The 24,649-nt window shown below is 45.2% G+C and overlaps 1 protein-coding gene and 1 long non-coding RNA gene across 3 annotated transcripts in view; both read right to left on the bottom strand.

Moving 5' to 3' along the window:
• Nucleotides 1-24,649, bottom strand: part of LOC120994415 (zinc finger protein 420-like) — a 289,066-nt gene that overhangs the window by 26,314 nt on the left and 238,103 nt on the right. The window lies entirely within an intron of this gene.
• On the bottom strand, nucleotides 10,847-12,378 carry LOC120994432. The gene is made up of 3 exons (XR_005777411.1): nucleotides 12,074-12,378; nucleotides 11,146-11,293; nucleotides 10,847-11,034 (listed from the first exon to the last, which is right to left on the bottom strand). It is a non-coding gene; the product is annotated as an uncharacterized LOC120994432 (long non-coding RNA).

Raw genomic sequence — 24,649 nt, 5'->3', positions numbered from 1 at the left:
GAAAATTACTCAAAGCCGAAATCTGGACCTTAAGGGTACTGGGCTTTAGGCCTAGGTCGAACCCTGCCTGTAAAAAGTCCAGAATGCAGCCTATAGATGGGACCGAGATTCCTGGATGAGTGTCTGCGAGCCATGATAAAAACCTTTTCCATATCTTTAAGTATATGGCAGAGGTTACCGGTTTTCGGCTCTGCTGCAAGGTTGAGATTACCTTATCCGAAAGGCCCTTACTTCTCAGGATCTGCCTTTCAGGATCCAGGCTGTTAGCATTAACTTCTCGAGATTCGGGTGTTCCAGGGGCCCCTGAACGAGAAGGTCCTTCCTTGCTGGAAGGGCTATTGGGTCTTCTAGGAGTAAGTCCGTCAAGAGCGGAAACCAGGCTCTCTTTGGCCAGGCTGGGGCTATCAGGATAAGGGTCGCTGAGCAAGCCTTTAGTTTTTTCAGGACCAGCGGAATTAAAGGAAACGGAGGAAAGGCATAAGCTAATTCCATGTCCCATTTGTGGGATAAGGCGTCTACCCCCCTCGGATTGTCTCTGGGGTTCAGGGAGAAAAATTGATCTACCTGGGTGTTCTTTCTGGAGGCAAATAGGTCTATCTGTGGGAACCCCCATTGATGGCATATTTGAAGGAAAACTTCCCGGTTTAGACACCATTCGCCTGCATCGAGACAGTGTCTGCTCAGAAAGTCTGCCGTGGAGTTCTCTGTCCCCTTTAAGTGGACCGCTGTCACCGAGAGGACTTTCCTCTCTGCCCAGTGAAATATTTTTCCGGATAACTCCAGAAGTAGAGGGTTCCTGGTACCCCCCTGACGCTTCAGGTAACATACGGTGGTTATGTTGTCTGACAGCACTCTGATGTGGTGGTTGGAGAGAATATATTCGGCTGATATTAGTGTCTTCCATACCGCCTTCAGCTCCCTGTAGTTTGATGATCTGCGGCTGTCCAGGGTGGACCATTTGCCCTGGAAGACATGTCCTTCCAGATGGGCCCCCCAACCCCACTGGCTTGCATCCGTGGTGATGATTATAGAAGGAGAAAGGTTCCAGGCAACCCCCTTCATTAGGTTTCCGGGATTGGTCCACCAGGATAGAGAATCTAGACACCGCTTTGTAAGTGTTACCTTCGAGTCCAAGGACTGATGATCCCTGTCCCAAGCTGCCAGCACTGCGGACTGTAGGCCCCTGGAATGGAACTGGGCCCACGGGATCACTGAGATGCATGAAGTCATTAGGCCAAGGATCTTCATTGCCTCCCTTAAAGTATGACCCTTCTGTTTCTGGAAGGTCAAAATCTTTCTCCTTATCGTCTCCTGTTTGGATTCTGGAAGGAAGGAGAACTGACTTTCTGTGTCCAAGAGAACTCCTAAGAACTGTTTTTTGGTGTTTGGTACCAGGTCGGATTTGGGGTAATTTATCACCCAACCTAGATCCTTGAAGAGGGCTAAGGTCTGATGAATAGTGCCCTCTAGATTTTGTTTTGTGTTGGCTATAAGAAGAAAATCGTCCAAATATGGAACAATCCTTATTTGCTGCTTTCTCAAATGCGCCACAATTTCCGTGATGACTTTTGTAAAGATTCGAGGGGCTGAAGAGATTCCAAAGGGGAGACACTGGAATTGATAATGAAGAACCGTCCCCTCCTGAATGACTGCAAACCTGAGATATTTCTGGTGTAGGGGGTGAATCGGGATGTGGTAATATGCATCCTTCAGGTCCAAGGTGCATAGAAGGTCTCCCTCTGAAATCAACGGAATTGCCGACTTTATGGATTCCATTTTGAATTTGTGATAGGTTAATGATTTGTTCAGGGACTTCAAATTGATAATTGTCCTGAAGGATCCGTCTGGTTTCTTTATTAGAAAGAGACTTGAGTAATGACCTAGAAATTTCTGATTTTCCGGAACCTGGACGATAGCATTTAATTTTAGTAGCTTCTGCACGTCCAGACCTAATTGATTCTGCTGACTCACTGAATGGACTTTTGTAACCAGGAATCTTTCCGGGGGAGGACCACGGAAATCTAATTTTACCCCTTCTCGGATGGTTTTTAGGATCCACTGGTTTTGGGTAATCCGAGTCCAGGATTCCCAAAATAAGCGGAGCCTGCCCCCTACTGGCCTGATGTCATTGCTTACTTGGGCCTGAGTTGGGATTGAAGAGGAACCCCCTACCTCTCCCTCCTTTAGGGTAGCTCCATCTACCTGTTTTACCTTTCCCTCTCTCTGAGGGTGTATACTGTTTGGAGGTCTTACGAAAGGGCTGCACAGGCTTTTTTGCTTTTCCCTCCGGAAACCCTTTCTTTTTATCGGCTTCGCTTTCCAGAATGGAATCGAGGACCTGGCCGAAAAGGTATGTTCCGGTGAAGGGAATTGCGCATAATTTGTTTTTAGAGGCAATGTCTCCTGTCCAGGATTTGAGCCAGAGGGCCCGTCTTGCAGTATTCGTAAGAGCGTCGTTCCTGGCAGCGAAACGAATGGACTCTGCAGAGGCATCCGCCATGAAGGATGCAGCAAATTTTAATAAGGGTAAGGACTCAAGAATTTCCTCCCTGGAGGTTTTCATCTTGAGATGCTCCTCTAGTTGCTCCAGCCATAAGCACATAGCTCGAGCCACTGAGGTTGCTGAAATGTTAGCATTAATAGTGGCCGCTGAGGATTCCCAGGCCTTCTTCAGGAGTCCATCCATTTTCCGGTCCATGGGGTCTTTTAATTGTGAAGAATCCTCGAAAGGAATAGATGTCTTCTTCACCACCTTGGCCACCTGGATGTCGACTTTTGGAATTTCATCCCAAAGTTTAGTCTCCTCTGGATTGAAGGCCAGTCTGCTCTTGAATTCCCTGGGAATATAGAGCTTTTTGTCACCTTCTTCCCATTCCTCTTTGATCAGATCTTGAAGGTAAGAATTCACCGGGAAAATCTTTCTTTTCCTGGCCCTTAATCCGCCGAACATCTCGTCCTGTATAGAACGTTTCGGCTCCTCCTCCTCCACTGCCATGGTCTGCCTTACTGCAGTAAGGAGCGAGTCCAGCTGATCCGAGGAAAACAGGTATTTCCTTGGCTCCTCTGACATCGAAGGGGGGATCTGATCCTCCCGATCGTCTGAAGGGTACCCGGTTTCTTCCTCTGAATCCGATACTAAGTGTACCCTGGTACACTTGGACGGAGGGGAAGCGGGAACTGGAAGAGAAGGGGGCTGATTCATTCCGGCCGCCTGTACTTCCTCCCTGACGATGGTTCTCAGCTCTTCCAGGAAGGATGGTTGTTCTTCCTTCAGGATCCTTGCTAAGCAATCCATGCAGAGGGCTTTTTTATACGACTCAGACAGCTTTTTTGTGCATGTCGCACACTTCTTAGTTTTTTTCTTGGCGTCTCCATGCGGTCTATGTCCCGCCTCTTTTTCCACCTTAATAGGGGGAGAAGGAGATATAAAAACCAGCCTAGGGGGAACTATACACCTGCCAGCCGGATACTACTTACATTACTCTGGACGAGGGGGTCAGCTACCGCATCTAGCTTGCTCACACCTTGGCCCTCCATGATGCAACCGCCACATAAGCATACATCATAGCATTTAAATAAGGTTCCTACCTTACAGGCCCTCCCCTCATCGCCGCCGGGACCGCCTCCTCTTCTGGGGGACTCTTCCATAGAAAAATCACCCCCACATGCGAGGCCCCAAACCGAGGCCTCCAGCATGTATGCGCGCCGCCATCTTGGACGCGTCACTTCCGGGTCATCAGGAAGAGACGCCGATCGCATCATCGAGGAGGGCGGAGCCGCTGCTGAGCGCAGAGCTCCGTCGGAGAAGCCGCTCAGCGTCCGGGTACCTGCGGCCTGCCAGGAAAAAAAGGTACCGGACAAGCTAGGGGACCCCTCCCAGAGGGGTGCTGGCTTTTAGGCCCCACGGAGGCTGAAGAGGAGAGGCAAGAGCCCCCCGACCAGCCTCAGCCTAGTGTTTGCTCCCTACATTAAGCAGGGATCCACTCACTGCTCCTATCCCTGTAGGGACAGGAAGAACACTGGTGGGAGGGTAGGGGAGGGGCCTTTTAACCTCTCACGCTTCCTGTCCCTACAGAGATCCAATAGGACATCCTCCAGTGGGTACTGTCATGGAGGGACGTCCTGGAAAATATACTTTTTATTATTTATGCTTAAAATAAATGCCCCTTGTTGGTGGCTTGATGTCATCCATAGAGTGCAGGCCTCCAACCGGCTACTCTTATGGTATGATAGCATCCGCCACAGTCATGACATACAGACAATGCAGACTTACACAGTGTATAATGTGAATTGGAAGGTAGATGGTTGGTGTAGGAAATCTTTCCCTAGTGCACACTCTTTCTAACCTTTGCCCAGGGGTCGCCCCTAATGGTGGGGTTCCCCGTCCGCGTACCTTCCCTCCTTGCCCTATAACACCCTAACAGTGATAGTGTAGTGCAAACAAATAACAGATATACGATACTGCCACAACATAGATAATTGTTGTACAAAGCAATGGCCCAACGCGTTTCGCCCATTCAAGGGCTCCTCAGGGGGTCTCTGTTCCAGTGATACAGATAGTATGGTGACACCTGTTAGTGTTTATCCCAAGATATATACAGTAACACTTTTTGCAGTGTCTAGGTAGATGGTACAATCACCATATATACATTATCCCTTTCGTCGTCTCAAATAGGTATTGCAGACGTCATAATCCAAAATGGTACAACAGACCTGATCAGATGAGGGCCGGGTATCGCTCTAGCTCCTATTTTGATGGTAGGTGCTGCTACCTGTAATCCAACATATATAGTAAAAAGCAAGTACTAGAAGTAGATAGAGATGTATACAGAGAGACCCTTAGTCGAGGTCATATTCTTTACTTCAACATCCAGGGACATTCAGGTTCACTTACAGTTTAGCTCCCAGCTCCTGACGTGACTGCCTCCTCCCAGGGTCGATATGGCAGTGGCATACATGGGAAATTCTGTTCTTTTAAGATCGGCGCTCCTCAGGCACTTCCTGCCCGTGTAACGCACGCCGCGGCATAACTTCCGGTCTGGTGGAACGCAAACGTCACTTTTGGTTTTGCGATTCACCAGGACACCGGCCTCTAGCGATTGTTAGAGGTAGGAAGACACGATTGCACTTCTTTAAAGCCAAGCAGTGAACAGTTTAACCCCTAATACGCCTCCTAAATGGGGGGAGCGGTCCCCCAGTGACTTCTGATGCCATAATTCTATTTATTCATCCAATGATTAGGACATAGGGGAATCTCGGATCATTAGATCCAGATCCAGATTCATAACAGATCACAATCATGACTATGGTGGCGTCATCTTGTATTTGAGTACTTCCCGCACTCATGACCAATTTTTGAACTATCATTAATACCTTAAACAGAAGCTTAAGGGGCTTAGTCCTCTTTTCAGGGTGATCTTTTGGCTAAGAATTTTTATTTTTTTATTTTTTACTAGCCAATTCCATAACGTCCATCTATAATACGGTCCAATCCCACAGTCCGACCAGTTTCTCTTTTCCAACTGTGGGATTGTTTAACAGACCAGACCTACACTATTCAATGAAGCAGGTAACAGATAGTCTCTCGTTTAGGCCTAGGGGGCTTGAGACTTACATCTAAAAATCCATTCCGCTTCTCTTTGGAGGATTCTTTTTATTCCAGTCTCCCTTTCTAGGGGACATGGGTACACACTCCAAAGCAGAAAATTTTAGAGCCTTAGCACTTCCTCCATGGAATTAATTTACATGGTCGGCGACTGGCGTTACCTTCTTCTTCACTACATCATTTAGGTGTTCACAGATTCTTTTCCCGAGTTCCCTATAAGTCTTCCCTATATAATATTTTGGGCATGGGCATTAGCAGATATAAATCATCCCTTTAGTCCTGCAATTGATGAAATCTCTTATAGTGAAAACCCTGCCAGTCGCCGAGCACGTAAACTGTCTTACATGTGGAAATGGAGGTGCACGCCTTGTATGGTCCACATCTAAACATGCCCGTGGGTCTACGGTCCATAGAATGTGTCGGCAGATAAGAACCATTTGGTCCATCTAGTCTGCCAAATATACTGAATACTATGGATAGCCCCTGGCCCTATCTTATATGAAGGATGGCCTTATGCCTGTCCAGCCAAGTTCCTGACGGTGCCACAGGTACATAGTGGCTACTCACTAGCCTGTCTCTCAGGCTTCTGCCTTTGCGGTATGTGATACTTGGATAAGACACGATGTTCTTACTCACTTCGGGATCCATTTTAAGGATTGGCCAGTACTTTTCTAGTATTTCTTTTACTTCTTTATTTGCAGTATCATAGATAGAAATAAGTCTGGTCTGTGCTTTTTCATTTTTATCTTGTTTTTTTTAGGGGTAAGCAAGGCCTCTCTATTTGTACCCAAAGCCTACTGGAAAGCCTTCCTCAGAGTTGCATTGGGGTAACCCCTATCCCTTAGTCGGGAATATAGTTTAAAGAGGACTAAGCCCCTTAAGCTTCTGTTTAAGGTATTAATGATAGTTCAAAAATTGGTCATGAGTGCGGGAAGTACTCAAATACAAGATGACGCCACCAGAGTCATGATTGTGATCTGTTATGAATCTGGATCTGTATCTAATGATCCGAGATTCCCCTATGTCCTAATCATTGGATGAATAAATAGAATTATGGCATCAGAAGTCACTGCTCGCCCTCATTTAGGAGGCGTATTAGGGGTTAAACTATTCACTGCTTGGCTTTAAAGAAGTGCAGTCGTGTCTTCCTACCTCTAACAATCGCTAGAGGCCGGTGTCCTGGTGAATCGTGGAACCGGAAGTGGCGTTTGCGTTCCACCAGACCGGAAGTAAGGCCGCGGCGTGCGTTACACGGGGCGGAAGTGCCTGAGGAGCGCCGATTTTAAAAGAACAGAATTTCCCATGTATGCCACTGCCATATCGACCCTGGGAGGAGGCAGTCACGTCAGGAGCTGGGAGCTAAACTGTAAGTGAACCTGAATGTCCCTGGATGTTGAAGTAAAGAATAAGAACCTCGAATAAGGGTCTCTCTGTATACATCTCTATCTACTTCTAGTACTTGCTTTTTACTATATATGTTGGATTACAGGTAGCAGCACCTACCATCAAAATAGGAGCTAGCGCGATACCCAGCCCTCATCTGATCAGGTCTGTTGTACCATTTTTGATTATGACGTCTGCAATACCTATTTGAGACGACGAAAGGGATAATGTATATATGGTGATTGTACCATCTACCTAGACACTGCAAAAAGTGTTACTGTATATATCTTGGGATAAACACATTAACAGGTGTCACTATACTATCTGTATCATTGGAACAGAGACCCCCTGAGGAGCCCTTGAATGGGCGAAACGCGTTGGGCCATTGCTTTGTACAACAATTATCTATGTTGTGGCAGTATCGTATATCTGTTATTTGTTTGCACTACACTATCACTGTTAGGGTGTTATAGGGAAAGGAGGGAAGGTACGCGGACAGGAAACTCCACCATCAGGGGCGACCCCTGGGCAAAGGTTAGAAAGAGTGTGCACTAGGGAAAGATTTCCTACACCAACCATCTACCTTCTAATTCACATTATACACTGTATTGTCTGTATGGTCTGTATGTCATAACTGTGGCGGATGCCATCATACAATAAGAGTAGCCGGTTGGAGGCCTGCACTCTATGGATGACATCAAGCCACCAACACGGGGCATTTATTTTAAGTATAAATAATAAAAAATGTATTTTAAAAAGGGTCTGTAAATTGATAATGGTGATGGTTTTGGTTCGTGTGGGAATTTTTTCTCATGTATATTATAATTTTTTTCTTTTTTGTTTACTTTTATTAACTAATATATTTCTGCTACAAAAAGAACTTTGGGGGACACTGACTTATTTTTCACATTTTCCTTTTATTTGTATTTTATACATTTTTTTTTATAATCACTTTATTACTTATTTTTTAAATATATTCTTGTCACATAATATGTCCCCCAAAAGGGACAGTGAGCAATTATATATTGCAACTTTTTCTTTTACTTGTATTTTTTATTTTTATTTTTACATTTTTTGGTAAAGTTTTTTTTTTTTAGATATATATTTTTAGCCACAAAATATGTCCTCTAGGAGGTCTTAAAAAGAGCTCTGGGGGATCCTGACTTTTTTTTTTTAGCACTTTTTCTTAGTTTTTTCTTTTCTTTGTATTTTTTTTATAGTGTTTTCAATTTTTTTTTTACATTTTGTAACATATAATATATATATATATATGTGTGTGACGGACTAAATCGTCACTGGGGCTGCTGGAGAGGCCTGAGGGCTAGCCTCCTTCCTACGGACTATGGACCCAGAACTATGGAGACCCCCTCAGACCTTTTGGGGCTACAAGGAACTATGAACCCTGATTTATGTGTGGAATTTATATGCCACATATTTCCTATTGCCCATTAAAGGTGCAGGGTGTGAATCCAGCAACACAAAAAGGGTTAACTCTGCACTGAGACTCCCACTGATTGTGTTAGTGATGGGATTAAGATAGCTGACCCTAGGAGCAGCCGACTCCTAGATGAGTAGATCACCCTATGATACACTCAGGAGATAATCCCATCACATGTGTCTCCTCTTTCCCTATTCATTCATTATGGAGTGGGTGAAGATATCTGTTTGCATGTTGTTCATGGTTGATTGATTTATGTTTTTTAGACTTCTTGAACTGTATATATACTGAGTTGGTCTTCAATAAAGGAGTTCCTGTTTTACCCTCAACATATAGTGTCATCTCATGTGTGGGGGAACAGCTATATTTACTCTGGGGATTGCTATTGGTATTATACTCCCCTGGGATTACAATACGGTTCTACAAACTGGAAGTTGGATCCTGGTCTTGGGCCCAGGGTGGGTGGAAGACGGCGAGACCTCAACCAAGCTGCGGCAGTTTGCGGGGTCGGCAGTGATTACGGTGTCAAGTGGAGTGCTTGGAGCCCTCTGGAAGCACTAGGAGCATCCATCAACGGAGGTACTTAGTCGGGGTGCAAGGAGATCCGTTACAATATATTTGCCACATAATTTGTCCCAAACAAATGCTTTGAAATGCCTTTCTGACACAGCCTTTTTCTTTGCACTATTTCCATTGTAACTGGAGAATCAAAAGGAGCCCAAGTTACAGGGGAACCAGCCTGCTGGGGGGGAGCATTGTACAAGGCAGAGCTGATCAGCGTCTACTGACCCTGCAGCTCTGCGCTCCTCCGAGACACCCCGCTATCACATGATCGCCAGGGTCTAAACTGCATAGCGCTCCTTGAGGAGAAGGCAGAAGCACTAATAAACCGCTTCTGTCTTCTCAGCTCCCCCCGCTGTCACAACAGGGGACCCGACCTGCTCCTGCTAGGGAGCACGAGATGTAGTCCAGTGCTGTGGGGCGCTCCGGGCAGTTGTGCACCCCTGATAAAGGGTTGTTTCGATACCAAAATTTTGATTCGGTTTCGATACCATAATAAAGTATTGCGATACTCGATACCATGCAAAAAAAAACGGTTTTTCTTTTTTCTTTTACGGCGTTCACTGCATAGGAGATTTTTTTTAATATTTTAATAGTTTGGACTTTTCGGACGTGGCGAAATGTAATATGTTTATTTATTTATTATTTATATATTTTATATGAAAAATTGGGAAAGGGGGTGATTTATACTTAATATTTTGGTGTGTTTTTTTTTTTTACTTTTTATTTAATAACTACTTCCCCCCTTAGGGGGTAGAACCTGGGATCTTTTCATCCCTAGAGCTCTATCAGGGTGAATAGGACTTGACACTCTCCCTGCTGCCCTGTGCACAGTACACACAGCAGCAGGGAGCTGACTATGGCAGCCAGGGCTTCAGTAATGTCCTGGCTGCCATGGTAACCGATCGGAGCCCCAGGACAACACTGCTGGGGCTCCGATCAGGAGCTGCTACTGCTGCCAATGAAAGGAGGTGAGAGGACTCTGTGGCCACTGCCACCAATGATTTTAATACTAGGGAGGGAGAAGGGGGAGGGCGCACTGCGCCAACAATGTTTTTAATACTGGGGGGGGAGGCGCACCCCACAACCAATGATAACTAACGTTTAATATATTACAAATACAGGCGGCAGAAACACATTGCCGGCACCCGACCTCTGACAGGGAGCTGCGATCAGCTGCGGCACATGAGGGGTTAATTGGCGCAGATCGTAGCGCCCTGTCAGAGGTTGGGTGCGGCAATGTGTTTCTGCTGCCTGTATTTGTAATATATTAAACGTTAGTTATCATTGGTGGCGCAGTGCGCCCTCCCCTCCTCTTCTCCACTTGGTGGCAGCAAGTGGAAAAATTTGATACCCGAAACAACCCTACCCTGATACAGAACATATACTGCCCCGCAGGAGAAGTCTAGTAGAAAGAGTCACTACAACAATCTATAGAGGATTTGTAGAAATCTCACCTGATGATCCAGTGGGACATTTTTCTTTTCCTCTGGCCAATCTTGGGAATATAGAGGACTAGGACATCTCTCTGGTGGATTTCTCCTACTGGACTCATCTATAGGAAATAAACCCAGTGACTGAATACATTGTCTATATGTGATGATGAGATGGTAGGTGAATCTAGGTGATCCTCAAACCTGGTCTCCTCTATAATGAAGGAAGATCTCTTACCTGGTGATGTGAGGGGCTGGTGATCCTCCATCATGAAGTCCTTGTACAGATCCTTGTGTCCTTCTAAATATTCCCACTCCTCCATGGAGAAATAGACAGTGACATCCTGACACCTTATAGGAACCTGACACACACAATCATACAGTCATCGTCCAGACATCTCCTTGGCATTATTGTATAATGTCCCAGCATTCCCAGCAGCGCTCACCTCTCTGTTCAGCAGCTCAGTGATCCTGGTGGTAAGTTCTAGGATCTTCTGCTCATGTATCAGTGAATGAGGTGGAGGCTCGGTGATGGCTCCCGGGGTCCTGCTCCATTCTCCTGACACATGGGGTGTCACACACTCACCAGACGACTTCTTCACTACTGTGTAATCCTGTGTATGGGGAGACACCGATCACTACATGTATTCTAAGAGTCCTTCACCTTTCCAGTCATTACCTGTATTATTAATAGAGATAAGAGTGATGTCATGTGAGACTCTCACCTCTCCAGTTATCAGGTAGATGATCTCTAGGGTGAGGTCCAATATCCTTGCAGCCATGTGGTCTCTGTCCTCGTCCATCCTTGGTAGGTCATTAGTGAAATCGACTATTGTCTTTCAAACAGAACTTTACCTTTGAGGTACAAAGTATCTAAGGAACACAGAAGATTTAGTGCCAACATACATTTGAAGGAATATTTTTATTTTATTTTATGCACTTATATAGCGCTACTATATTCCGCAGCGCTTTACAGACATTAGCATCCACCTGTCCCCAATGGGGCTCACAATCTAAGGTCCCTATCGGTATGTCTTTGGAGTGTGGGAGGAAACCGGAGTACCCGGAGGAAACCCACGCAAACACAGGGAGAACATACAAACTCCATGCAGATGTTGCCCTTGGTCGAATTCGAACCCAGGACCCCAGCGCTGCAAGGCACCAGTGCTAGCCGAAAATATATGCAGATTATTATGTCTAACATTTGCTGGCCTCAGACAGGTTTAGGAATATGTTTCCCAGAAACCCAGAGGGACTTCTTCTGAACTACAATACTGCGTACATGTACTCAGCATACTACAGGCTCTCCATAATTTTCCTTTTACGTAATTCTATTCACAATTTAACACACATACAAGAATATAGGCATTTACCCCTAAAGGAGTTGTCCCACAAAAATATTGTACATTCAAACCAGTAAAGAACATTTTAGAAGTGAGAGTCCTGCATCCTAGGGAAAACCACGTGGATTGAATGGAGGCTCACATCTTACATGAAGCTCAGTGTCTCACCATTGGGAGTTATAGAGGTGTACTGATAGCATATGAGGGAGGTGACGCTGGGATTGAGATATATAAATCTGAACAAAAATAATCCAGGGCTCAGAGACAAAATGAGGCTACGGATAGAAAATCATTAGATATGGTGACTTACCGTACACTGCACAACACAGGTCAGTTGTCCTTATCATCCATATTGGAGATGATTTTCCCCTGATACGTAATCAGTGCTCCACCACCAGTCCTCCAAATGTTCTAGAGCTCCAAGGTCTAATTACTGAATATACAGGTTTATAATAAAAGTCCTTGTAACACGTTTTAGGGGGCGAGAGCTCCTGACTTCATCAGACATTAAAGAGAACATTATAATTACATCCCATAATGACTGACTGGGAGTAAAATGTATTGATTAAACACTGCCTGGCTACAAGAAGAGACTTGTGACACACAAATGGGAAGTTAGTGTTCAACAGACAGGAAGTACCATGTGTTCCAAACGCAGGAAGTCTCTGTTCCACAGACAGGAAGTGCCATGTGTTCCAAACATAGGAAGTCTGTGTTCCACAGACAGGAAGTACCATGGGTTCCAAACGCAGGAAGTCTCTGTTCCACAGACAGGAAGTACCATGTGTTCCAAACGCAGGAAGTCTGTAGTCCACAGACAGGAAGTACCATGTGTTCCAAACGCAGGAAGTCTGTATTCCATAGACAGGAAGTACCATGTGTTCCAAATGCAGGAAGTCTATGTTCCATAGACAGGAAGTACCATGTGTTCCAAACGCAGGAAGTCTGTATTCCATAGACAGACAGTACCGTGTGTTCCAAATACAGGAGGTTTATGTTCCACAGACAAGGCACACCATGTGTCTCATAAAAAGTAAGGTCAAATACACACTTCAGTTATTTCTATCAGTTATTGTGAGCGAAAACTAGTTGCGAGTCAAAAGCACAGAACAGGTGCAAATCTTTCCATTATACCTGATCACTTTACTGGGCATATTACTGTCAGGGGGCACTTTACCGGCCATAACTACTGTGAGGGGGCACCTATCTGACCATGACCACTGTGAGGGGGGCACATATGTGGGTATCGCTACTGTGAGGGGGCACATATGTGGGCATTGCTACTGTGAGGGCACATATCTGGGCATCGCTACTGTGAGGGGACACATATCTGTGCATCACTACTGTGAGGGGGCACATATCTGGGCATCACTACTGTGAGGGGGCACATATCTGGGCATCGCTACTGTGAGGGGGCACATATCTGGGCATCGCTACTGTGAGGGGGCACATATCTGTGCATCACTACTGTGAGGGGGCACATATCTGTGCATCACTACTGTGAGGGGGCACATATCTGGGCATCGCTACTGTGAGGGGGCACATATCTGGGCATCGCTACTGTGAGGGGACACATTTCTGACCATAAATACTGTGAGGCGGCACATATCTGGGCATAACTACTGTGTGAGGCACATATCTGGGCATAACTACTGTGATGGGGCACATATCTTGCCATAACTACTGTGAAGGGGCACATAACTCGGCAAATTTCTGTGAGGGGCCACATATCTGGGCATGTTACTGTCAGGTGGCACATATCTGGTCATAACTACTGTGAAGGGGCACAATGCTGGCATAACTACTGTGTGGTGGCATAAAGGAGGAATAATTACTATGTGGGGGCATTTAGGGGACTGTTTGGGATTAGGTGATTAGTTATGTTCTGGGCAGAGTTAGAGAAGTGGCCAAGTCCTAAAAAATGTGTGAATGTGACTGATATCAGCACCTCTCCTTATAATGCTCCAGCGCCGATATAACCTCCAGAGGCAGGAGCGGACACAGACAGCACAGGGCCCCTGTGCAAGGAACGTACCTAGGCTCCCCTCCCCCCCAAAACCATACAAATATAAATATATACTTGCAAATAAAAAACATCTTGTTAATATCGGTCAATATGCTTACAGTATGTATACATATTTTTTTTCATGTGCCTCTAACTATGCCCAAAGAATAACTATACACAACCAGTCCCCTTAATGCCCCCACATGGTAATTATTCCCCCTTTGTACCTGCACAAAGTAGTAACGCCCACACTGTGCCCTCTTCACAGTAGCTATGCCCAGAGATGCCCACTTCACAGCAGTTATGCCCAGATATCTGCCCCCTTCACAGTACATATGCCCATATCTGGACCCCTTCATAGCAGTTATCCCCAGATCTTTGCCCATTTCACAGTAGTTATGCCCAGAGATGCCCCCATCACAGCAGTTATGCCCAGATATGTTCCCCCTTCACAGTAGTTAAGCCCAAATGTGTGCCCCCTTCACAGTAGCTAAGCCAGATATGTGCCCCCTTCACAGCAGTTATAACCAGATATGGTATGTGCCCATTTCACAGTAGTTATGCCCAGATGCCCCCTTCACAGCAGTTATGCCCAGATATGTGCCCCCTTCACAATAGTTATGTCCAGATATGTGCCCTTCACAGTAGTCATTCCCAGATATGTGCCTACTTCACAACAGTTATGGCTAGACATACCCCCTTCACAGTAGCTATGCCCAGAGATGCCCACTTCACAGCAGTTATGCCCAGATATCTGCCCCCTTCACAGTACATATGCCCATATCTGGACCCCTTCATAGCAGTTATCCCCAGATCTTTGCCCATTTCACAGTAGTTATGCCCAGAGATGCCCCCATCACAGCAGTTATGCCCAGATATGTTCCCCCTTCACAGTAGTTAAGCCCAAATGTGTGCCCCCTTCACAGTAGCTAAGCCAGATATGTTCCCCCTTCACAGCAGTTATAACCAGATATGGTATGTGCCCATTTCACAGTAGTTATGCCCAGATGCCCCCTTCACAGCAGTTATGCCCAGATATGTGCCCCCTTCACAATAGTTATGTCCAGATATGTGCCCTTCACAGTAGTCATTCCCAGATATGTGCCTACTTCACAACAGTTATGGCTAGACATACCCCCTTCACAGTAGCTATGCCCAGATATGTGCCCCTTCACAATTGTTATGTCCAGATATGTGCCCCCTTCACAGTAGTTATGCCCAAATATGTGCCGCCTTCACAGTAGCTTCGCCAGATATGTGCCCCCTTCACAGTAGTTATGTTCAGATATGTGCACTTCACAGTAGTTATGTCCAGATATGTGCCCCCCTCACATTAGTTGTGTCCAGAGATTTGCCCCCTCACAGTAGTTATGTCCAGATGTGTGCCCCTCACAGTAGTTATGACCAGATATGTGCCTCTCACAGTAGTTATGGCCAGATATATGCCCCTCACCGTAGTTATCCCCAGATATATGCACCTCACAGTAGTTATGTCCAGATATGTGCCCCCTCACAGTAGTTATGTCCAGATATTTGCCCCTCACAGTAGTTATGTCCAGATATGTGCCCCTCACAGTAGTTATGGCCAGATATGTGCCCCTCACAGTAGTTATGGCCAGATATGTGCCCCTCACCGTAGTTATCCCCAGATATATGCACCTCACAGTAGTTATGTCCAGATATGTGCCCCCTCACAGTAGTTATGTCCAGATATTTGCCCCCTCACAGTAGTTATGTCCAGATATTTGCCCCTCACAGTAGTTATGTCCAGATATGTGCCCCTCACAGTAGTTATGGGCAGATATATGCCCCTCACCGTAGTTATCCCCAGATATATGCACCTCACAGTAGTTATGTCCAGATATGTGCCCCCTCACAGTAGTTATGTCCAGATATGTGCCCCTCACAGTAGTTATGTCCAGATATTTGCCCCTCACAGTAGTTATGTCCAGATATGTGCCCCTCACAGTAGTTATGGGCAGATATATGCCCCTCACCGTAGTTATCCCCAGATATATACACCTCACAGTAGTTATCTCCAGATATGTGCCCCCTCACAGTAGTTATGTCCAGATATTTTCCCCTCACAGTAGTAATGTCCAGATATGTGCCCCCTTTACAGTAGTTATGCCTAGATATTGTCCCCCCTTCACAGTAGCAGTGTGATGTGTGACACTACCTCCTGCTGCTGCTGTGGAGCCAGGGCCATATTTAGTTTTTATACTGCCCTGGGCACTTTAGTGCCGACTTCCTCCCCCAACTAAAGTCCATATTTTTTAGATAGCTGACAGTAAAGTGCTCTCTAGGCCTTCAGCTATTCCTGAAGACTTACTCATATGCTTGCACAATTATAGGGCTGACCTGTTGCATGTGCGCTTGGCAGCTGAAGGCATCTGTGTTGGTCCCATGTTCTTATGTGCCTGCATTGCTGAGAAAAATTATGTTTTATTATAAGAAAACGGGGGCATTACGATTACTCCTAGAGGCTCCGCTCTCTCTGGAACTGCCGCGCCCTCTGCACTTTGACATGGCCAGGTGTGATGACATTTTCACTGTCCTGTCAAAGTAGACTGGGAGCAGCAGTTGCAAAGAAACCGAAGCCTCTAGGTGTAATGGTAACGCCCCCGTTGCTCCTAGAGGCTCATTTGCATAAAATAAAACATCATTTTTCTCAGCAGTGCGGGCAAATAGGAACATGGGACCAAAACAGATGTCTTAACTACTGTGAGGTGGCACATATCTGGGCATAACTACTGTGAGGGGGCACATATCTGGGCATCTCTACTGTAAGGGGGCACATATCTGACCATAACTGCTGTGAGGGGGGAACATATCTGGCTATAACTACTGTAAGGGGGCACATATCTGACCATAACTGCTGTGAGGGGGCACATATCTGACCATAACTACTGTGAGGGGGCACATATCTGGGCATCTCTACTGTAAGGGGGCACATATCTGACCATAACTGCTGTGAGGGGGGAACATATCTGGCTATAACTACTGTAAGGGGGCACATATCTGACCATAACTGCTGTGAGGGGGCACATATCTGACCATAACTACTGGGAGGGGGCACATATATGGTCATATCTACTGTGAAGGGGGCACAATGCTGGCATAACTACTGTGTGGTGGCATAAAAGAGGAAAAGTTACTATGTGGGGGTGTAACATCCCAGAGTTATGTTACTAAACTCTTTTACCCCGCTACAACCTGTTAAGTGTATCTGCATTGTCATCCTGTGTAATTTTACATCACATCCTCACAAATGTGCATATTCTAAGCCTGTTACATGTATTTGCTGTAATTTTCTATGTACACCAGCAGGTTTAACCGCCTCTGCACCGTCTAGGGATCCCGACTTGCAGCAGGTTACAGCTGCTTTCAACAGGCTGTCTGCTCAGCCAGTACCCAAGGACACCACCAGAGGTCAGTGGCGTACCACTACTGCTGCAACTATGAGCTACCAGAGGCAAGAGCGCCCCCTGATGCGCTTTAGTAGCTCCAGCAGCGAGGAGGACATGGATGTCCTTCTCTAAGTGTCTTCCTCTTCAACAAATGAGGAACTATATGGGACCCACGTCGTGGACTGTTCCTGACGGGTGAGGACCCGTTGGCATTGTGTTCTAACGTTTTTATTTTCAGGTTGCCCTAGTTCAGTGATGGCGAACCTATGGCACGGGTGCCAGAGGCGGCACTCAGAGACCTCTCTGTGGGCACCCTCGCCTTGGAAAAAAGTCTATGGCGTACCAATATGCTTTAGACTTTTCCTGCCATTTATCAGCACAGGACGCACTATGAACAGCACAGGCAGCGCACTGAATGTAGGCTATTAAGCTATTATAGCTAAATGATAAAGTACATGGAAGATATACTATATTGGTATTCAGGTTATATTGCCGTGTTGGCACTTTGCAATAAATAAGTGGGTATTTGGTTGCAGTTTGGGCACTCGGTCTCTAAAAGGTTCACCATCACTGCCCTAGTTTGTCCTCACCCTGATGGTCATGAGCAGTAAGGACTCCCCCCATCATCATTTAACCCCTCATGTCCAAGTTCATTGTTTTACCCCCTTTCTCAGGTTACATGGTAACCTTATGGAACTATGGTTCTTAAATATGTGCTTTTATATAACATTTTATATCTCCCATTGGATTACAATTATCTTTTATTCCTGTGGATTACAATGGACTTTTTTACCTGTTTCCAGAGGATTCAACGTCAAGCACTTCAAGTCAAAGGACTCAAGTTATTTTTAAGCCTACTTCTGCATTAATAAAATTGCACTACCTTTATTAAAAAATGTTTACTGCAACATAAAAGCTTGCGCCCAAAGAAAAGACTCAAACGATTACCTGAGCTCTTTGTGATTTCCATTGTGATATTACTGCACTTATTACCAGTTTACCTGTTATGAAACGTTTAAGATAACATGCCCATTGTATGTATTCTTTTCCAGGTGCCGCAATGTGACCTTCCTGTACCAATTGTGACTATTGCACTTATCATTGCACTTAACCAAAAATGTAGAAACTTACCTCAGTATGCCTTATTTAACAGCTCATAGTCTCTCTGTTCTCTTTATACGGACTGCCTTCATGCGGAAGCTTAATACTAATGGCCTACAGCTGGAGTTATATATCCTAGGTACCCAGGTAGGACCAAGTGGTAAGTCCCGGCAGGTCCAGTAACTACACGGGTAACCCCGCTGCTTCGGGAATGGTTAGTAGTCATAGACCCCTCCTTCCCACTTGTTATATGTTCAGGATTGCTCCCATCCTGAGGTGTTTTACTTCCAGGAGTTTCATGGGATTATACTACCCTCCTCCTGTGACATTGCCAGAAGTGCATGGAGACGCTAAATACCTCCCCTTCTGAGCCTTTGCCTAAGGTATGGCGCCTCAAACCTTAGAGCCACAATTTAGCTACCCCTTAGTCACCATAGTTATTGTGCTATAAGCCAAATTTCTCAGGTTTCGGTGCAGGAAAGGGAATACAGGATAAAGCCACCCTTTCATTTGCGGGCATTCCATTACATAATGGTGGGACTACAGAGTAAAGACACCCCCATGCTTTCTTTGGTGTCTAGAGGCCAGGACACTACAAAGTCAGTCAGTAATGTTTGCTTAGTGCAGTATTTGGTTCACTGGTTATACCGAGAGAGGGAAACTGTGTGTTGGACACCCTACTCATGTGGGCAGGAACCTTGGGATAGCCGTTATATGTTTGTCTTTGTATGTTATATATGTATAAATAATGCAGCACTTTGTACTTAATTGGGTACCTCAGAGCTGGTTCCTCTCCCTCCTAAGCATAAGCCGAGGGCGGCTTAACTCGAAGTAAGGGGGAATGTAACATCCCAGAGTTATGTTACTAAACTCTTTTACCCCGCTACAACCTGTTAAGTGTATCTGCATTGTCATCCTGTGTAATTTTACATCACATCCTCACAAATGTGCATATTCTAAGCCTGTTACATGTATTTGCTGTAATTTTCTATGTACACCAGCAGGTGGCAGCAATGTCACCAGAGACTTAGTTCAGTTTAGCATTTCTAGACTGGAATAGTACATTCCAGTTTATCTCCCCCCTCTTTGAGCAGAGTGGGCTCGCCCACATCCTGCCTCATGGGTGGGGAAGGAAGTTAGTGTTAGTGTGCCAGCCACCCCTGCTAGGGGAAGGCTGTGCTGGTAGGAGCTCCCAGTTCTAGGGATCCCAACCCAGGATCTTGTCTCGGCTGAGACCAAAGATCTTCATTCCCAGTCTGAGCCCTTTAGCCTCAGCTGGCAACAAGCAAGCAGCCACCTCCAGAACTCCAGGAAGAATCATACCCTGTGAGCTAACTGTGAGTAACGTCCAAAGACCAGGAGAAGCCAAATTCCTCCTCAACTAGTCAGTCCGCAACACAGCAGAAGATAGTAATTCCTGCCATATTCTCCAGGCATATGATAGAAGCAGAAGACAGATTCCTGCCATACATTGCCAATACCTGCTGGGACTTCAGACTATTGCTGTACCTCATATGGATTACTGCTGCACCAGAGTAAAGACAAGTTTGAATTATATTTCAAGTCTGGATCTCATTCATTGCTACCAATTTCCTCAATTACTCCTACTAGCAACACTCATTTTATTGCAAGTGAGCCAGGATCCAGGAGTCCAGCCGCACCAAGGTAGGAGACACTGTTGACACTATATACTATTACCAAACAGAGACATTACACCACTCTGGCATTCCTAACCTATAACGTGAGTTGCAACACCTTAACGGGCCCTGCGACAGTACCCTGCGCACGCTGCAATTGGCGTCACGAACAAAAACTATTAACTATTACCTACACCTGACCCAGTCATTGCATATTATAGCGTCAGAGTGCATTATTCCAATCCAGTTTACTGCAGGGGCATTTAGGGAACTGGTTGGGATTAGGTGTTTAGTTATGTTTTGGGCAGAGTTAGAGGAGTGGCCTAGTCCAAAAAAATGTGTGAATGTGACTGATAGCACCTCTCCTTATAATGCTCCAGCGCCGATATAACCTACAGAGGCAGGGGCGGACACAGACAGCAGAGGGCCCCTGTGCAAGGAATGTACCTGCCCCCCACCTTAAACCATGCATACAAATATAAATATATAGCTGAAAGCCTAGAGAGCACTTTACTGTCAGCTATCTAAAAAATATGGACTTCAGTTGGGGGAGGAAGCCGTCACTAAAGTGGCAGTATAATAACTAAATATGGCCCTGGCTCCACAGCAGAAGCAGCAGGTAGTCTCACACATCACACTGCTACTGTGAAGGGGGGACAATATCTAGGCATAACTACTGTGAGGGGCACATATCTGGACATAACTAGTGTGAGGGGCACCTATTTGTGCATAACTACTGTTAAGGAGCACATATCTGGACATTACTACTGTGAAGTGCACATATCTGGCCATAACTACTGAGGTGGCACATATCTGGATATAACTACTGTGAGGGGGCACATATCTGGGCATTGCTACTGTGAGGGGGCACATATCTGGGCATCGCTACTGTGAGGGGGCACATATCTGGGCATCGCTACTGTGAGGGGGCACATATTTGGGCATCGCTACTGTGAGGGGGCACATATCTGGTCATAACTACTGTGAGGGGGCATATATCTGGCCATAACTACTGGGAGTGGGCACATATCTGAACATAACTACTGTGAAGGGGCCATAACTCGGCATATTACTGTGAGGGGGCACATATCTGGGCATGTTACTGTCAAGTGGCACATATCTGGTCATAACTACTGTGAAGGGGGCACAATTCTGGCATAACTACTGTGTGGTGGCATAAAGGAAGAATAATTACTATGTGGGGGCATTTAGGGGACTGGTTGGGATTAGGTGTTTAGTTATGTTTTAGGCAGAGTTAGAGGCGTGGCCTAGTCCTAAAACGTGTGAATGTGACTGATATCAGCACCTCTCCTTATAATGCGTATATATTATGTAGTATGAGACTGGCACTCCCTCGCATGGAAATAGAGCAATAGTAATAGTGTTGTTACACAATATTTAATTGGCAAAATATATTAAAATACAACATCACAATACAATATTAAAATAACAATCGCTGCAGCGGAGACAAAATCAGTCCCTAAAAATACCTAAAATCTAAAACTTCAATAAAAACTAAAAAAAAAGTCCAAAAAAGAAGGGGACCATACGTCCTGAATGTGCAAAAAATATCGCAAGCCAAAAGTGTCAGTCTATTCCTTATAATAGTATTGGCATTCCTTTCTTGTATGCAATATAACATGCAAAATCCATGCAAGGCACCTTTTCAAATATTCAGAATTGTCCGATATAAATATTCAATAAAGTATCCAATCGGACACCAAGTTGTTACTCACAGGTGAATGTCGATTATCCTGCAGTCCCAATGTTCAATCCTATTGATTTTTACTCACGGTATTTATTTACGTGGTTCTCAGTGATTAGCATCCCACCTGGTTCGTTCGTCTCTGGTCTCTCTCGAACGTTATCCACAAATCTCAGATCCGGTTATACGATCAGGGTGTAATATCGCGAGAGGTGAACTTAAACTTGTGCTGACCAGTTTGAATGGCTGAAAATCCGGGTCTTTATCTTTGGAGCGCTCCAATTTCTTTGTGTATCTCCGGATTTAAGTGGCCGAACTTCCAGTGGGGGTCACTTGTTGGGGATGTCTTTGAAAAGCACCAAACGCGTTTCAGGGATCTCCTTTCCCCTTCCTCAGTGGTGATAACGTTCGAGAGAGACCAGAGACGAATGAACCAGGTGGGACGCTAATCACTGAGAACCACGTGAATAAATACCGTGAGTAAAAATCAATAGGATTGAACATTGGGACTGCAGGATAATCGACATTCACCTGTGAGTAACAACTTGGTGTCCGATTGGATACTTTATTGAATATTTATATCGGACAATTCCGAATATTTGAAAAGGTGCCTTGCATGGATTTTGCATGTTATATTGCATACAAGAAAGGAATGCCAATACTATTATAAGGAATAGACTGACACTTTTGGCTTGCGATATTTTTTGCACATTCAGGACGTATGGTCCCCTTCTTTTTTGGACTTTTTTTGAGTTTTTATTGAAGTTTTAGATTTTAGGTATTTTTAGGGACTGATTTTGTCTCCGCTGCAGCGATTGTTATTTTAATATTGTATTGTGATGTTGTATTTTTATATATTTTGCCAATTAAATATTGTGTAACAACACTATTACTATTGCTCTATTTCCATGCGAGCGAGTGCCAGTCTCATACTACATAATATATACTTTTTATTACGCCTTTGTTGATTTGAGTGAATCAATTTGAGACTAGAGCACCCAATCCAGAATTGTAAGGAGAGTGAGCGGTTTGTCTATACTACTTTCTCCTTATAATGCTCCAGCGCCGATATAACCTACAGAGGCAGGAGCGGACACAGACAGCACAGGGCCCCTGTGCAAGGAATGTACCTGGGCTCCCCCCTCACCCCAAACTATACATATAAATATATACTTGCAAATAAAAACCATCTTGTTAATATGGGTCAATATGCTTACAGTATGTATATATATTTTTTTCATACTAGGCCACGCCTCTAACTCTGCCCAAAGCATAACTATACACAACCAGTCCCCTTAATGCCCCCACATAGTAATTATTCCCCCTTTGTACCTGCACATAGTAGTAATGCCCACACTGTGCCCCGTTCACAGTAGCTATGCCCAGATAGGTTGTTCCCCCTTCACAGTACTTATGCCCAGATGAGCGCCCCTTCATAGCAGTTATGCCCAGATCTTTGCCCATTTCACAGTAGCTATGCCCAGAGATGCCCCCCATCACAGCAGTTATGCACAGATATGTGCCCCCTTCACAGTAGCTATGCCCAGATATGTCCCCCCTTCACAGTAGTTATGCCCAATTATGTTCCCCTTCACAGTAGTTATGCCCAGTTATGTTCCCCTTAACAGTAGTTATGCCCAGTTATGTTCCCCTTAACAGTAGTTATGCCCAGTTATGTTCACCTTCACAGCAGTTATGCCAGATATGTGCCCACTTCACAGTAGCTATGACCAGATATGTGCCACCTTCACAGTAGTTATGCGCAAATATGTGCCCCCTTCACAATAGTTATGCCCAGATATGTGCCCCTTCACAGTAGTTATGCCTAGATATGTGCCCCCTTCACAGTAGCTTTGCCAGATATGTGCCCACTTCACAGTAGCTACGCCAGATATGTGCCCCTTTCACAATTCTTATGTCCAGATATGTGCCCACTTCATAGTAGTTATGCCCAGATATGTGCCTCTAACAGTACTTATGCCAAGATATGTGCCCCCTTCACAGCACTTGTGCCAAGATATGAGCCCCTTCACAGCAGTTATAACCAGATCTGTGCCCATTTCACAGTATTTATGCCCAGATGCCCCTTTCACAGAAGTTATGCCCAGATATGTGCCCCCTTTACAGTAGTTATGCCCAGATATTGTCCCCCCTTCACAGTAGCAGTGTGATTTGTGACACTACCTGCTGCTGCTGTGGAGCCAGGGCCATATTTAGTTTTTATACTGCCCTAGGCACTTTAGTGTCGGCTTCCTCCTCCAACTGAAGTCCATATTTTTTATGCGCATTTAGCCAAGGTGCCTGCTCAATGATTTGAGCAGGGACCGGGTTCCGATCACCGCCCGCTGGGCGGCGGTGATCGGAAATACACATGACGTACCGGTACGTCATGGGTCCTTAAGGACTCGGGAAACATGCCGTACCGGTACGTCATAAGTCCTTAAGGGGTTAATACCCAATTCTGACTCTCCACCCTCATATTTTAATTTAGGGGAGGGAAAGTCAAAGATCATCTGGAGAACCGTCACAGAAAAAAAAAAGTCAGATGTGAAAGAAGACATTATCCTCAACCACTAAAAAAATTGCTTTGTCAAAAGTGCATAAATAGACTGGTATCCGAGGAATCTCCATCTATTGTAGATAGCCTGAGATCCTTAATTTAGGAAGAGATTGGAGCAGCTATCAACGCAAGACTATCAGTAGTCTCTCCAAAACCATCCACCTCTAGAACTGTTCCTTCTGTGACCGAGGAACAGATTTCTGAGCCAGATGAACAGGGCGCGTCTTCTGATTCGGAGTCTAGTGGGTGTGAGGACTCCTCAGGCTGCCCCTTATGTTCTATTGAGGAAACTGAAAGCTTACTTAAGAACATCAGGGCAACAATAAATTTGGATCATTCAAAAGAACCTTTGACCGTCCAGGATCGGATTTTCTTAGGACTAGGGGAGAAATAAAAATGAGTCTTCCCGTTTTATTCAAACATTACAAAGTAAATCTTGAATGAATTGAAAGATCCAGAAAAGAGACA

This window comes from Bufo bufo, chromosome 3 (assembly GCF_905171765.1).
Source record: "Bufo bufo chromosome 3, aBufBuf1.1, whole genome shotgun sequence".
Classification (NCBI taxonomy): Eukaryota; Metazoa; Chordata; class Amphibia; order Anura; family Bufonidae; genus Bufo; species Bufo bufo.
This window is presented reverse-complemented; position numbering and strand designations above follow the sequence as displayed.